Source organism: Argopecten irradians, chromosome 2, assembly GCF_041381155.1.
Source record: "Argopecten irradians isolate NY chromosome 2, Ai_NY, whole genome shotgun sequence".
In the NCBI taxonomy this organism is placed as follows: Eukaryota; Metazoa; Mollusca; class Bivalvia; order Pectinida; family Pectinidae; genus Argopecten; species Argopecten irradians.
In genome coordinates, this window is record NC_091135.1 from 29,021,469 (window position 1) to 29,038,196 (window position 16,728).

The following is a 16,728-nucleotide window of genomic DNA, read 5'->3' on the forward strand; positions in this document are numbered from 1 at the left end:
CTTATACGCGATTAAAAATGTGTTGAAATGTAGAATTATACTGTTTATTAACATGCTTGTTCTGTTTTGGATAACAGGCAGATGATCTACGAACAATGCATTACAGGGAAAATATATATCATGAACATAATGCTTAAACGGCACGATTGACCGTATGAACATTTAAATCAGATTCACCATGACTATAATATACATTTCTATTTGAATTATAGTGCTAGTGTGTGGGTCTACATTGGTTTTAATATTAATATTCGCTTCCATGGATACGCTCATATTATACTTTTTATTGCTATATGGCTCAACACATACAGAAGAGTAGGGATGACTGGGGTTCATGCCCCATTGTCAGGTAGTTAATGTGACTCGTGGTCGTTGTTTCGGTGGTCAATCGGTGAAATGCCTCGCAGTGATATTAGCGCTAATAAAAAAAAAAAAAAAAATAGCGGAAGAGTTCATGTCTACACAAGACATCAACAATTCAATTATGACCGCATGCATGGTAGACCAACCTTATTATGACGCCTTGCTCTTAATAAGTTGTTCTGATCAATCAGGAGGTATCGGTACGTCGCTATAGACTCATGGTTTGAAGCGCCTGTGATTGTTACCGAACGTCTTATGGACGAAGAATGGACCGTCACTGTCGCTATCTGCGCTGATGGTTCAATGGCAAACAAGCTGTGTTGCGGTCGAAGTTGTTTACAACACATAAATGTACACGCAGTATGGAAATTTGAATGCTGACGAATTTACAACAAGAACCAAAATATGAAGATTGAATCTGAGAAAGCAATGCAATATGACTGTGAGATATTTACCAAGGATTTCTGCTTTAAAAATGTAGTCATCTAGACGCTCTCGACCATGGACATTTTCTGTAACGTTACTGGGCAAGGCGACCAGTTTTCGCGCACGCTGTTTCGGAAGATTATCAACTATGCACCAGAATTATCGGCTATTTTGCAGTTTTATCTCTTAGTGATGTCTCGTGTCTGTGAAAAAGAAAAACACAAATTCTCGTGTCTGCTAGGGGGTCGTAGCTGCGGTGTCTGTCGTCGGAATATTGTGGATTGCCACCAATTTACAGGATTAGTCACATATACCTAATTCTCGTCCTACTTTTTAAAATCGTGTTAAAAAATAAGCATGATTCACTTAAATTTTTAAACTTGTTAATTGCGGGACGGGTACAGTTAAAATGAATCCTCCATACTATTACATTTAGTGAAAAATACTCGGCAATGATTTCAAGATCTTCTGCGGATTATGAATGGTGGTTTGTATATTGACATTTGAAGTGTAACTAATGGCACACATCGGAGTCTTACTTTCGTTTTCATTTCATTTTTATTAGCTATGTGGTTTTCACACTAATGACATTCCAAAATACAATAGAATTAGTATTTATGATCATACCTACCGTTCTTAAACCTTAAATTTAAGTTGAAAATGTATTATCCAGGTCAATCTTGCAGGTCCTCGCTTAAAATGACTGAAGGAACATGTGCGTGCGGAACGTTGTCACGTGATAATGAATTCAGTTGAGAGAAAAGTTAAGTTGGAGAAAGTCACAATTTGTGGAACATCTCGTCAAAAACAGTCTAAATATTTTTGTGAGTTTGTGTTTCAAGTGTATCCATTTGATCAAATAATGTTTATGAAATTTGAATTAACTGGAAAATATAAAACTATTATATACATATTTACATGACATTAATATTGGGAACTGTGTGGGTAGTGAACCAAAGTCATTTCCTCCCCTGCCTCCATGCACAAACGTGGCACTTGCAAAAATCACAAACTTCATCCTCTAACTGCACACTCGACATGACTGCGTTTCTGTTTGATTGAATTACACGTCCTGTTAACATCTCGATGTGGTCTTGTAAGGACAGCCTCCCAATGTATGCTTTAGAAGTGCAGTTTGCGTCCTGTATGTAGCTAGCGAGGGTGCCGTGTTTTGGAGACTGCGGTATCTTCATGTTGTGTTCTTCTATTGGTATAGCGATAACTTTTTCGCTTCTTTTTTAGTAGTGCTATATCGCAACGACGACAACCGCGCCGTCGGACCACCCAAGAAACCTTATACACCCACACCGCGGTTCAAAATTATATATTGCACAACGCTCGCGAACCAAGTCGATACCGTCTCTCCTGTATGCTGAACGCTTAAGACAGGAGCAGAATACTACCACTTTTACCAGGGACTATGGTGTGTCTTCGGCCAGTGGACAGAACCAGAGCCTTCCTCACAGGGGCGAACGCTCGACTCAAGGACAAAAGTGGTGAGGGGGGTGCCTAGGGAGGCATTAGGAAAGATAAAGTCAGTCAGGAAGAAGAGAAAAGATAAAATCCTAAATTTAGTCGCCTTTTACGATCATGCAATAGGGGCAGCAGGTGTACAATTAAACGCCCTACCTGCTGGGCCAAGTCGACAGACCAACACAATCCAAAATGGAACCATGTGTCACACATTTCACATTGACCTGCAGGACCAAGTCGACAGACCCAACACAATCCAAATGGAACCATGTGTCACACACATTTCACATTGCACCCATACATTGTCGCCGCTCTCAATCCCATCATTTCCACTCTTACATATTTTGCATCTATAAACTTCCCGCGACTCCGAGTGCGTTTTGCCTTCTTTTCTTCCATCTTAGCTTTCTTCTGTTGCTGTTCTTCTGACTTTTGCTTTCTCTTTTCTTCTCTTTCAAGCTTCCTTTTTAGGACTGCCTCCATTTTTCATCTTTTCCTCACCTACTTTTTCTTCCATTTTTTCTGTAGGAAAACTTCCAGTTGTTATCACTCTGGATTCTGTAACTGATTTTTCTCCTGTTAATGTATGGTTTTGCAAGTTATGCTGAGAATATGTCGGACAAATGTGATGGGATGAGTCCTTCCGTGACTAATGGGTTGTCAACCACATTCTGCTGCGCAGATAGAAGTTGAAGGAGGATGTCCTGCTGAGTGTGAGGAAGATTGATTTGTAGATGTTGATTTTTAAGGTTTCACTTGATGAAGGAAGTTGGATGGAGAATCACTATGGATGGAGATTAAATATAGTGTGAAAGTGTCAACTGACAATATCGATGGCATCTGGTTAAGAGGATTGGTGCAAGATTTTCGAAAAGACTCTTTAACATTAGCAGGTGAACAGAATTGATCAATTGCAGACGAAAGAACGACTGGACATTTTGCTTTGTTTTTCAAAGGACACATTAATTCCGACATCGAGTGGGCTGCAATACGTGGGTAATATTTTGATGCTCCTGCACAAGCCTGATAACATCGACATTGATATGGGAATCATGGTTATCCATAATAAGAACCACTGGGCGGTCAGATCTACTGTTTGGTATAAATAAATCTCTAAACCATAGATGAAACGTCACAGATCGAGCGCGTCTTTTGCATAGTTGCTGTTTGTTTGATTAATTAAACGTCCTATTAACAGCTAGGGTCATGTAAGGATGAGCATATTGTTCAGCTTGGGCGGGCACAGAACACAAAACAATGTATTTACAATATTCAATTACACTTTACACTTTGAACCACAGCCACAAATACAATACAACTCTCTCACCACCCTCCTATATATATATATAGACATCAAAACAACTAGCACATATAAACATCTACACACGTTAATAAGTTCGTTAGCTGGACGGGCAGAGTTCCGTCAATGCCTCTCAATGGCTCACGGACAGTCGTGGGAAGCAATCCTCCACAGTTAGCTCACACAGATGGGCAGATATCCACCATAGAACAGTCAATCCTCCGATATCTTATATACACAAAGACCTGCCAGATCACTCTACATAAGGTACTAGGACAATCAGTTAATAATTCACCATCTAATTCCTTATATCGCTGTCAAGCCTCGACCATGTTACGGCTCACCCAGGACAGGTAACCAGGACGGGTAACTACAATACACCATATAAGTATACCCCTAAATACCTGATATAACGTCAGTCTAAGTACATGTAGTAGACAATCATACAAACTTGATATAATTCATATTTACATACATTTACTAAACCATAATTCATATATACCAAAATACAGCGCGCGACGCTTTAATAAATACTAAATAATGACACGTACTCACGTGTGTTGTAGAATATACACATTTTAAATATATATTTTACACCATCTTAAAATTATCTCATCATTCTATATCAATTATACCCTGAAAGGAAGAAGTGCAAAAAAATGAAAACCTAAAAATAGCAAAATGTACTACTAGACCATAAAAAGAATGTGTCTATGATGTTTCGTGGAAATATCTCTGCTGGTTTTAGAGTTGTGCTCCGGAAACGATTCTAACACAGAAATCTGCCATTTTCAGCAATGTTTCCATGGTTACAGAAAAAAGTACAAAAAGAGAAAACCTTAAAATAGCAAAAGGCACTACTAGACCATAAGAACAATGTGTCTATGAAGTTTCGTGGAAATATCTCTTCTGGTTTTAGAGTTATGCTCCGGAAACGAAACCTGGTTCAAAAATATGATATTTTCAGCAATGTTTCCATGGTTTCGGAAATGTGCAAAAAATGAAAACCTAAAAATAGCAAAAGGCACTACTAGACCATAAGAACAATGTGTCTATGAAGTTTCATGGAAATATCTCTACTGGTTTTAGAGTTATGCTCCGGAAACCATTCGTATGGACGGACAGACGGACGGAACCCATTTGTATATCCCCCGCCAACTTCGTTGGGCAGGGGGATAAAAAATGATTGAGAATGATAAGCAACTTGCCCACAAAAGTACGCTATATTATCTTATCTTAGAAAAAAAAACAACAACTTTTATGGCATAAGGCTAGTCAAAAATTGTGAATTATATGACCCAATCCGCGAGAGTGCTGTAGTAGGGACCAAAAGGGGAATAAAGATTGAAATAGTAAATCTCTGTGGTTCAACCTATAAAGATTGAAATAGTAAATATCTCCCTTCATCCTTTAAAGACTGAGATAGTAAATGTCTGCCTTCCTATTACGTAAGACACGTCTGTATCAACTGATTTTTAAGTGTTCACTTTGTTACAAGTACAGAATATATCGAGAATGATAAGCAACTTGCCCACAAAAGTACGCTATATTCTCTTATCTTAGAAAAAAAAACAACTTTTATGGCATAAGGCTAGTCAAAATTGTGAATTATATGACCCAATCCGCGAGAGTGCTGTAGTAGGGACCAAAAGGGGAATAAAGAATTGAAATAGTAAATCTCTGTGTTCAACCTATAAAGATTGAAATAGTAAATATCTCCCTTCATCCTTTAAAGATTGAGATAGTAAATGTCTGCCTTCCTATTACGTAGACACGTCTGTATCAACTGATTTTAAGTGTTCACTTTGTTACAAGTACAGAATATATCAATATGCTGTTTCATTTTCTTTCCTTTTCAAAACTTCGTTTTGTATTGTAACAGAATGTCTATATATTTTGTTAACCTGACATATATGTTTATTACTAGATGCTAAATAATAGTGTCCTATGACGAGTGTGATATCATGATCAGCAACTTTGTTTTGATTTGGCAAAAAATTGAAAGGAATATCTTCACTTTTATTTAGTTTCAACTGATTATATATTGTAATACAATAACATCAGGACAAACGCACATACAATCCGTTTTGATCCGTCATGTTTTTGCTTTGAAACTTAAAACACTTTGTCACTCTCCACGTAAACAGCATTTTCAAACTTGTTCTCCTCAAGTATCTCCAACATTTTAGAGATGGGCGTGTCCGGCTGCGTCATTTTGCCAGTTTCTCGGAAATCTGAAACATACAAATGCACCGTTTGTGTTATTTCATGAAATGTCTGTGACAGTACTGTAAAATCCAATACTACAGGTAAATATTCTACTTTCACTCCGTTTTTCATTTGATTTTTACTTTCGCGACTAACAGTGCTCGGCCTGGTCTCATAGTTATTAGTTTGTGTTCTTAGAATGGATATTGCGTCTGCTGTCAGTGACATAGTGCAGCCTTCGCCATCATTACGCCTCACACATATGCAAGTGTTATCATAAGTTTATAATGGTAAAGAAGTTATTTTGTCTTTATAAATTTAAACAATTACTATGTTGTGTTTCCGTGTTGTAGCGTAACTCTTGTGTCGTTATTACTACTTCAAACAAGCATCCCCCCTCCGGTCACATTATATTGATAATGGCCAAACCAGTCGTCCCATTCCTTTCATACTGAGCACTGTGAATAGACTGGTGTGTCCTGGTAAGAAGACAACCCAGATTGTTATAGAGGTGCAAGCGCTCAACTGAAGGACAACTGTGCACTGCGGTATCAAAGGTGACAGTGCGTTGAAGAAAGTCATTTAAGAAGAAGGGTGAAGATAATAATTTTAGTTTTGTCTTTTACGATTCAAAAATGTAATAGGGGTAGCAAATACAATTAGAATGTCATTCTAATAGGGCCATGATGAGTGTACAATGCATGTGTGTGTCTAGGTTTGTTATAAGGGTTTTAACGGGTTTAAATCAATGGTAGATCGTCTACGGAAGCTTCGTTTCATGCCACCAATAACGATGCATGCAGTGTTCATTTACCATTTGATAGTATCAGGTTTTTTCTAATTCGGAACATTTTTTACAAAGAGGCCCAATGCTCATTTGACCATATTACATACGATACAAAATATAAAAGCAAAAAAGTAGACGGCAAGTCTTGATTGATCTGGCATTGAATAAAGGTCAATGTCATTCATTTGAACAATTATATCCCCACGCATTCTAGACTAATTATCAGGTCTCTATGGTGAATCTTGAATGTAGTTCGTCATTTATTTGAACAAACTTGGTAGGCCTTTATCCCAACGTGGTACATGTCCAATACGAACACTCTGAGACTTTCTGTTATTGAGAAGTCGTTTAAATGAAAAGTTTACGGAAGGCACAGGACGACGGACAATGCATGATGACAATAGGTCATCCTTTTCCTTACCATTTGGGTTAGATGACTCAAAACCTAAAGTATCTTTTTAAATGAACTATTCATTCATTCGTTATGTCTTGTTATGACATGAAAAAGCTAGTTTATTGTGATTTTTCTTAATGCACATAATACTTATATGTTTATAGAATATACGTATACGTTGCTTTTTATCTTTCTAATTTCCTTTGGGATGTTAGTATAAACCAGTTTTCCGTTATTGAATGAGCTGATTCAAATGAACATAATCATTTATCAACATTCAATTTGAATTATGAGCGTTTCCCCATTATTTTATCGTATCAACTCAACATTTGATCGTTTTACAACATTAAGGTGGTTCGATACATTTAGGCCTAAAAATTTCCTCTCGTTTAATTTTCTTTAAAATTTGCTCACTGAAAGATTGGTTGATAAACTGTTTATTAAGGCTTTTATTTGAAATTTGACCGTGCGGTTTTGGAAATATTGTACTCTCAATAACCCTACTTTACCGTCTGTTTTTCTCAAAATACAATTTTACACACATATATTCAAAGCTTGATAATTGACTGAAATATTACAAACAACAACATTTTTTATCTTTAATATGTAAGTTTATATGGCTATCAATGACCTCAATGTCGTTTCCACTCTTAAAAATACAATAATTGTGAATTTTTCAGGCGAATGCGTGTAAATTAGGCCTAAAAAGGGTCAATTTTTTGCATTTGAATTTCAACTTAAATACATATTTTCAAAAAATTGTGTCGTTTAATTTTCTTTATATTTTGTCCACATAATAAAACAGTTGTTTGGGTTATGATGAAAGAATATAAAAAAAATAAATGACCGCGGAATTTTTTGAGTAATTAGCCTTTCTATACCCCTACCCCCTAAAAAAATGACTTTTTCCACAATTATATTATTAGACCGAAATCGAGCGGTAATATTTTCATAAAGAACATTTTATATATTGAATATCATAAAGTGTAATAGTATGATAATATAAATTGTTATACCTGTTAATTTTATGTCACGATGTCACCGATTTGATGCAATACAAAGCTAAGAAATGGCACAAATAAGCCATTATTTTGCCTGGATATAATATCTGAAAAATGAATAATATGGAAAATTCCGTGTAAAGATTCTACTTCAATTACCCTTTAGACAATCCAGGATTTTATATTGTTTAAGCTGAAAAATATTTTATCAAAATCTATCTTCCCATCGTCAAGATATCTTAGCTTCAATAGTCGTTTGAGGCACATATTCAAGCATAAAATTTGAATTTGGCGCCAAAATGTAACGATGAAAAGCGTCTACGTGACAACGATCGAAGTTGATAACTTCAACTTGAATCACAAAAATGTCGATAAAATCGATGTCATCATACACAACTGTATGTCTTTGTATGTTTTTTTGAGGAGATATCTGCATATCTAATACGTGTAGATATATATTTTATTATCCGAAGTAAACTAAAACAGATTATTGGATCCTCAATATAACCTATACGGCAAGTATACGCCTTAGAAAAAAAATCTCTTATTCTGAATCCTCGATCTACGTTCAGCTCATTACTGTAGACAGGAAAATAATTAGTCTATGCCTACATGTACATGTTTTAGTTTCTACATCACATTTATAATACTGATGTTGACACTAGCCTTCATGTGCTTTTTCGTAAGATAGTATTTGATCAACTGAATGAGAGTACTTCCATGCATTTTCTCAAAACGGGAAATACAGGTATCATCTAATTACAGTAGTTAGGCCTATGTCTTATCGTACATGTATACAGTAAATAAAATCTTGTTTCCCGAACGTATTAGTGCTTATTGAGGATCCACTATTAGCTAAACATGATACATGGTAGACATCTACGATATGCAATCTATTCATGGAATATACTAGCTTAGTACATGTACAAAATTGAACGTTAAAAGTAGGGGTTGGGGCGATGGAGAGATGGTAACATATTTTCTGTATCTGTAGTTTTATATCTAGGAGTATTACTCTGACATATATTGGAATTATCTTGTTTTAATTTATGCAATCTCCTTGAAAACACATGAATTATAAATTTAAGTGTCTAATTATTCTCATTATAACGGAGTTTTGAACTGAAAATATTTTATACACTTGATTGTTTATGATTAATCTCCATTTTATTTCAAGAACAAGATCAAAGATCCGAGTCTCGGGATATAATAACAGGTCTCCGGGTTGTATTGAGTTAGGTAATTCTGCATCTCAAAAGGATTCAATTAAGCTTCATGTTTTATAAGCCTTGCCAAATTCCAATTATTCTGACAATATTATTATTTCTAGTTGGCATTTGACGAAACTAGGTCCTACACCTACCTTAACAAACTTTGATTTTCACCCGGTATCAAGCTTTTACGGCAAACCGAACTGAAGTTCTAAATTCGACAAATACTTCTTTTATCGACTATACTATTCCTGATTTTAACGTTTAAAAGGTAATATATCGGTTAGACGCGAATAATATATAGATCGCTATTCTTCATAATCCTTAGTCACAAAAGAGTTTTACATGTGCAGTATCCGAAATGCTTGCATTGGACCCCGAGGAGAGTCCGAAACGAATTGCGCATTCGATCACTGTTTCCGGAAATTCCCTTAAGCATTAATTTTTCTCATGTGAGGTTTTAAGCCAAACCTATTTATAAAGCCCATGCAAATCTTTTATTTATAAAAATCAACTATTCGACTATTAGTCCCAGCGGATTCGTGCAGAAATTTGGTCAAATTGTGCACCTATTTGATAATAAGCTTGAACCATTGTCCACTTATCAAGGAACACAACCAAATAGTAAACTTTTTTAGACCCGGGCCATTTCCCAAAAATTATACCAATATTTCCAATATGGGTCGCCACATCATATAACTTTTTAGATTTTCCAAATATACATCATGTTCATAGTTAATCACAAAATTTATTTCTAGATTGAAAAATAATTTAATGTTGAGTAGACATCAAGAAACACTAACCGGAAAGGAAAATTTTTAGGACCCCAGGTCCATTTACCAAAAATATACCCATGACGTACATCGGGCGACCATGTTTCCAATAATGGCCGCCACACTCAAATTTTTAAACTTAGACGACCTCTATCTTCACTTACCAAGTTATAGTTATCAAAATTCATTAAAAGATTTAAATAATAATTAATTTGATTAGACATCAAGAATACCATAACCTAAGATGTATTTTTTTTGGACCCGGGCCATTTCCCAAATATTTATCCAATGACGTTCATGGCGGGCACATTTTTCCAATATTGCCGCCACTTTATATAAACTTACTGTACATTCCAACAGAAATATCAAGTCATAGTTATAAAAATTTATTTTAAATTTATTTTAAAATTTTATTTATGATTAGACAACAAGAATACAACCAAGACAAAACTTTTTAGATTCTAGGCGCATTTCCAAAAAAAGCACTTTGACGTGATATTCGGCCATTTTTCAACTATGGCTGCCCACACTCTATTTACTGTACATTTCCAACAGCATCAAAGTTTATAGTTTATCAAAATTTATCTAAAGATTTAATTATATTTAATTCTGATTTTAACATACAAGAAAACAAGCAAAGAAAAAACTTTTTAGGGACCTGGGTCATTTCCCAAAAAATAACCTATGACATCATGGCGCGCCATTTTCACATATGGCCTCCACACTCATGTTGGCTTATTTCTTGTGTATAAGAAACTCTTTATGTGGAAGGTAAAATATTTTATCTAATTTCATAATAAGCTTTTATTTCTTAAATAATTCATATTAGCTTTTAGTTTTTTAATGACATTTATATATTAAGTATGTCAATTGTATCAGGCAAGTGTTGTTCCTAGCACTTAGAAGGCTGACATCGTTACACACATAAGAGTAATTACTCTGCGCATTGTCTTTCACTAACTGGAATAATAACAAAATTAACATTTCTATTCATAAGAGCAAGTAGTTGATTAATTTCCTTTATCATCTTTGGGGAACCAAACTTCCAAACTTTATTTTGCAATCATTTTCTTAAGATCACAACTATTTTACTGACAGTTTAACTTTCATTTCATGCTTAGCACACATCTGCTTAAGTTGAAATGGGAACACGGGGTGTTCCCATCTTGCAGTTTAAATTTGGGTCTTTGGAAGGCATCTATTACAGAGAAGAAAATCTTTAGACAATGTATAATATTTAGAAAGTGAAGACATAACAAAGAGCACATTTATCTGCTTATATTAATCTATACAGGCTCATCTAGAAATACCAAGTAGTAATTAGCATAACCTTAAGGGAAAGGGCATTAGAAGATATCTTCGAGATACATGTTATAATTAATTTATAAACTGAAAATGTACAAAACATCCGACGACAAAGATTACACATTATCAACCTTTCCTACTTTTTAAGATGTCAAGACACTTGCAGGAGTGTATCTGTGGTATGGATAATCCATTTTCAGAACAAGCAATGGAATGTATCGGTACAGACTGCATATCCTTCTCAGAGTTTACGACTTTATTACCGGAGAAAAATCACTAAATTTTTTCTTTAAAATTCTCAATATCTTTGGTCCCAAATAAAAATTAAATAGGCAGGCGGGGGAGGTTATCATAACGTCTTGTAGGTCCTATGCAAGAAGAAACAACATGACAAGAAAGACCCAGAGGGCCTGTATCACACACCTGGGTTTTGTTTATGTTATTATCACAAAGACTCTTACAAATTAGAAAAATTAGCAAAATTGACCCAAAATGTGTTCAATTTTGAATCATAACCAAAAAATGATGATAAAGATAGTTGCTCTAAATGACCTTTTGGTCCCGCGTCTAAGGCCCCCGTGGGGTCAGACCTCTCCCACATTTGTACAATTTCAAATCCCACAAATTATAAGGATGCTACCATTGCATTATGAGTGCTCTCCCATGCTTAGTTTGCAGAGAAGAAGTCATGTATATGGAAATAGCCAAATTGAGCCCTTTTGATCCCGCCCTTCAGGCCCCAAGGGGGTCAGCCCACCATCATTTGTACAAATTTGAATCCCCACACCACCCTATAAGGAAGCTCCATTGCATTATGGGTACATGCTTTAGTTTCATGAGAAGAAGTTGAAATTCTAAAAATAATGTTTATTCCCTAAAATGATTGGCCTAATATCCAGAACAACATATAATGTAATCCTAAGACCATACTCAAATACAGAAATCAATGTCAGTTGGTTGAGGAAAAGTTAAAGTACAGATTGGCCCCATGAGCATCTTTGAAATTCTCAAAATTCTACTTTTTTTACCTTTAAATATTATGCCCATACCAAAAAACTAATACTTATAATCCAACTATTCTTAGTGAAATTCCGTAACATTGCATTGATAATTCTTGTTAATTGCATTTCTCAACAAGCAACAAAACCTGTAACCAAAGTATTTCAGACCCATTGGACAATCTTTAATGTTTATCAAAATTCAGCATATTCTTCTTAAAAATTCTATGGTTTATGTCGGAAATCATAGTCAGACTGTATTAATGATATACTAACCACACCACACCACACTCCCTCCACCCACACCATCCTACGGGAGCTATAGGTTAAAAGATTTGAAACAAATATTGAACTTATTATAAACATTTCATATCATTCTTGAAAATATCTACCTCCGAAAGTGTTTGCAATTTTCAATTCCAATTTTTTGTATATTGATCGTTTAATTTATATATTTAATATATGATGGATATAATCCTTTAATTAGATACTTTACTTTCTAAGTTTCAGAATTTTATTATAAAACCTAGTGGCGCATCTTGGAAAAATGTCTTTTAGAGACTGCCATGTATCTTAAATAATTGCGTATTGTCCATTAGTAAAATTAATACCAAATGATGTCAAGGTAAAAACACACATATTCTCAATTACAAAAGATATAATGATGATTTCCTTATTCCTTAGAAATTGGCGAGCCATCCTGGAAAATGTCTTTTATGATGCTATAAGTCAACTTATGGGATTTAAAAGCATAAATTTATTGATCTAATTCAAATTGCTGAAAACACTTCAGTAAAAAATACCACTAGATTAATGTCTGAGTCCAACAAAAAATTGTTCATATATAGGATCGATATAGTGATTTTTCTTATAAATTTAGGAAAATGGCCGCCATTTCTATATTTAGGAAAAATCTGAGGTGGCCCGGGGATCCATTATTTTGAGTTCCTAATATGATGAAGTATATTTGTGCCATGTTTCATGCTATTATCAAAATGTGCAATAATTTTTTTTCACGAATTCCGACTGGACTATATCTGTGTTTTAGTGCATTTTTCTTATCCTAATCTTTTAAATGCAATCATTTGTTTATCATCTGTCTGAATCATTAATACTAATGCTTGACTGGTAGTTTGGCGATTTGGAGGATTTCTTTAAGATCCTCCGTCCCATTTTATGCCATTTGCAACCAAGATTGTTTGTTTGATTAATTAGAGGTCCTATTATATAACTAATTAGTCAATGGTCATGTAAGGACGGCCTCCCATGTATGCGATGTTTTTAGCGTGTGTTGTAGTGGGAGGTGACTGCGGTATGTTCGTGTTGTGTCGTTTTGTATAGTGAAACTGTTGCCGTTTTTATATTGATCTATCACGAAGTGAGTCTTATGGTGTTGTTGGAGTGACGGCACGATAACTAATGCTATCTTCCTCCCCTCAGAAACAACAGGGACTATTCTATCTCCTCCCCTCAGAACATCATTGACTTTGCTATCTCCTCATCCCTCAGAACATCAGTGACTTATGCTATCTCCTCCTCAGAGCATCAGTGACTATGCTATCTCTCCCCTCAGAACATCAGTGACTATGACTATCTCCTCCCCTCAGAAACAACAGTGACTTATATGTAGCAACGTTATGTGAGGTTGAACGTTGTTTAGATAAGATACTAAGATAAACTTACGTTTTAGCAACGCAAATCAGCTCCTTATCAAGACATGCAGCTTTCAAAATTCTCTCACCATGACCGTATCCGACGCGCCAGGAGCAAATGTCAATATCCTCAGGGGACGGCTCTCCTGCTGCAAGCACGCGCATGATACATGTCCCTGGCGGCTTTAACAAATTAATGAAAAAGATTGACATCATCAATAAATACCGTGTGGAAATCAACAAACGCGCTTTTTATACATTTTTTATTAAAACGACAAAATGTCGGCCTGCAAGATGTAAATATATTTTCGGAGGCTGATATATGTCTTGTCTTTTCTTGCGACTCTTGAAATTGATTATGTTAGAATTCTTCTAGATAATGACTTTATTTTGCCTTGCGCAATGAACATCAAAACCTACCAAATCAATCATCGTGACAAAGGACAAGCAGTTGGAATAATAATGAGGATCTGTATTTTAATCATATGATTTTTTAGGTCACCTGACCATAGGTCATGGTGACCTATTGCGATAGGTCTTTTGTCCGTCATCGTGCGCTAACATTTCATTGTGAACAGGATAACTTGAGTAAAGTATAGTTCACAATTTTCAAGATATATGCAAGATAATTTGCACATTTATTCTCATAATTAAAAATGATATGTGTGCATAATTTCTAATGCTGAATAATTCAGAATATTTTAATAATTTCTCGACCAGCATACAGGTTAAATGTTGCATTAAATTTATCAACAGTATGAAGTGCTGTGTTTTACCAGTTTGTGGTTTGTTGTGAATAGATTTTTATTCAAGTGTGTGGTATATTATTTGTATTGCATCCTCTGTGTGTGTAATATAATGGTATTTATCTGCTTTAATTTTATTGAAAGCATGATGTCCAAAGATAACCGTCAACAAGCACACCCACCTGTTAACATAATCACATTATACAGTACAATGACCCAAATGTGGTACACTCTCACATATGCGTGTGGAGCAGGATTAATTACCACTTTTTTAGACTACGGTGTGTTCGTCGACCATGGGAACAGAACAACGGCTAAGTACATACATGGTCAACAATATAACACAGTTTAAAAGATTAAAAAACAAAATGAAAAAAAAACAAGAGGCCCAAGGGCTGTAATGGTGATTTGACTACCTTAGTAAAAGTCGTATAGGAAATTAATTGGATAAGGTATCATGGCGGCCATCTTCTATTTGGAATCAAACACGAAACATTTTGTCAACACCATGTCAGTATCATTTCAGAGAACTTTCAGCCAAAGCCTACAAGTCGAACTTGAGAAAAGTTCAAAATGTGTTTTCAAAATTACTGCGATGGCCGCTATCTTGGATTTCGGATCGACGAGAAAAATATTAGCGCTTTGTCAGGGACAATATCAGGATCATTTCAGGCAAGTTTCAGCCACATCGTACAGGCAGAATTTGACAAGAAGTTCAAAATGTGTATTTCAAGACGGCGTATGTGGCGGCCATCTTGGATTTCGGAACCCAAAAAATAACAAACACTTGGTCGGAAACATGTCAGGATCATTTCAGGCAAGATTCAGCTAAATAGTATTGGTAGAACTTGATAACTAGAAATGTGAAACGTTTACGGACAGCGCATGGCGTACAACGACGGACGAAACAAGATAGCTATAGGTCACCCTAAAAATACAAAAGCTCACCTGCACAATAAACATGCATGCATTTTAGCGGGTATGAAGCAGCTGACGATGAAACATTGACAACCACGCGGGATTTCGAGGAATCAGAGAAAGTTTTAAAGAAACTTGTATTAAGTAGGATCATTCCAGTGACGTTGATGTCAAATGCACTTCTCACTTCCTCGGCATCGCAGAGATCCAAAGCGTACTTTGACGCCGCAATTACAGCAGCACAATTGTGTACGATCATAAACTGTTCAAAATCGTTTGATGAGAGTTTGTTTTGTGATAGAATTCGGTCGAACATTCCTTTGAAGTAATTTTTTTCTACACTCCCCTGGTCAAATTTTTGTACCAGCACTGTAACAGTGGTTGTCTCGGATACAATTTCTGATCTCACAGATTGTAACGCCTGCTCATTCCTTGCCATGAGTACTATGACAGATGTAGGGGGTAACTTAGCCGCAAACTGTAGTGCCATGCTTCTTCCTAATCCTCTACTAGCTCCAGTAATGGCCACAAAACTCTTTCTGAGAAAAATGTTTTCGTGTTTCCTCTCCATGTTTGCTTCCGACATCCTCTGCTGTACGTGTAGCATAGATCGAAATATTACTATCAATACGCTATCACAAATAGATGAAGCAGATAATGTAATATGCTGTGTAAATAAAGCATGACTATCAACACCACTCATTCTTTCTATCAAATCGACATGTGCAATCTGTGCTTTAGTTCTTACTTGCCTTTTTTTCTAACCATGATCTTTTAGATCCAATCATTGTTTATATTCTGGTTCATTGATAATAAAGCATAACTTGTAGTTTCACCCTAAACGACATTAGTTGTCGATGGGCTGTACAACTCAAAACATAGCGTTCATAACGTAGATTCAGGTAATTGCTATGGTTTAAAAGTCGGCAGTTGTATAAAACATTAGGTGGATACGGTTCCATGGCTTCACGGTTGTAACGGGATGAGCAGGCGTTTAACATTCATTTCGCCGTGTTGCCGTCTGACGCAGTGATATTTAACTACCGTGCGAAAATAACATCCAAAATTGTATTTGTTAAATTTTGCCTACATATTTGTGATTATAATATGTAATTATTCATACTCTTCAGAAAATAATGGTTGATGACATAAAACCTTTTTGGATCAAAAAGG

General features: G+C 35.5%; 1 pseudogene; it reads right to left on the reverse strand.

Annotated features, from left to right (window-relative positions):
* Window positions 1–5,677: 5,677 nt before the first annotated feature.
* On the reverse strand, window positions 5,678–16,126 carry LOC138316955 (sepiapterin reductase-like; annotated as a pseudogene).
* Between the last annotated feature and the right edge of the window lie 602 nt (window positions 16,127–16,728).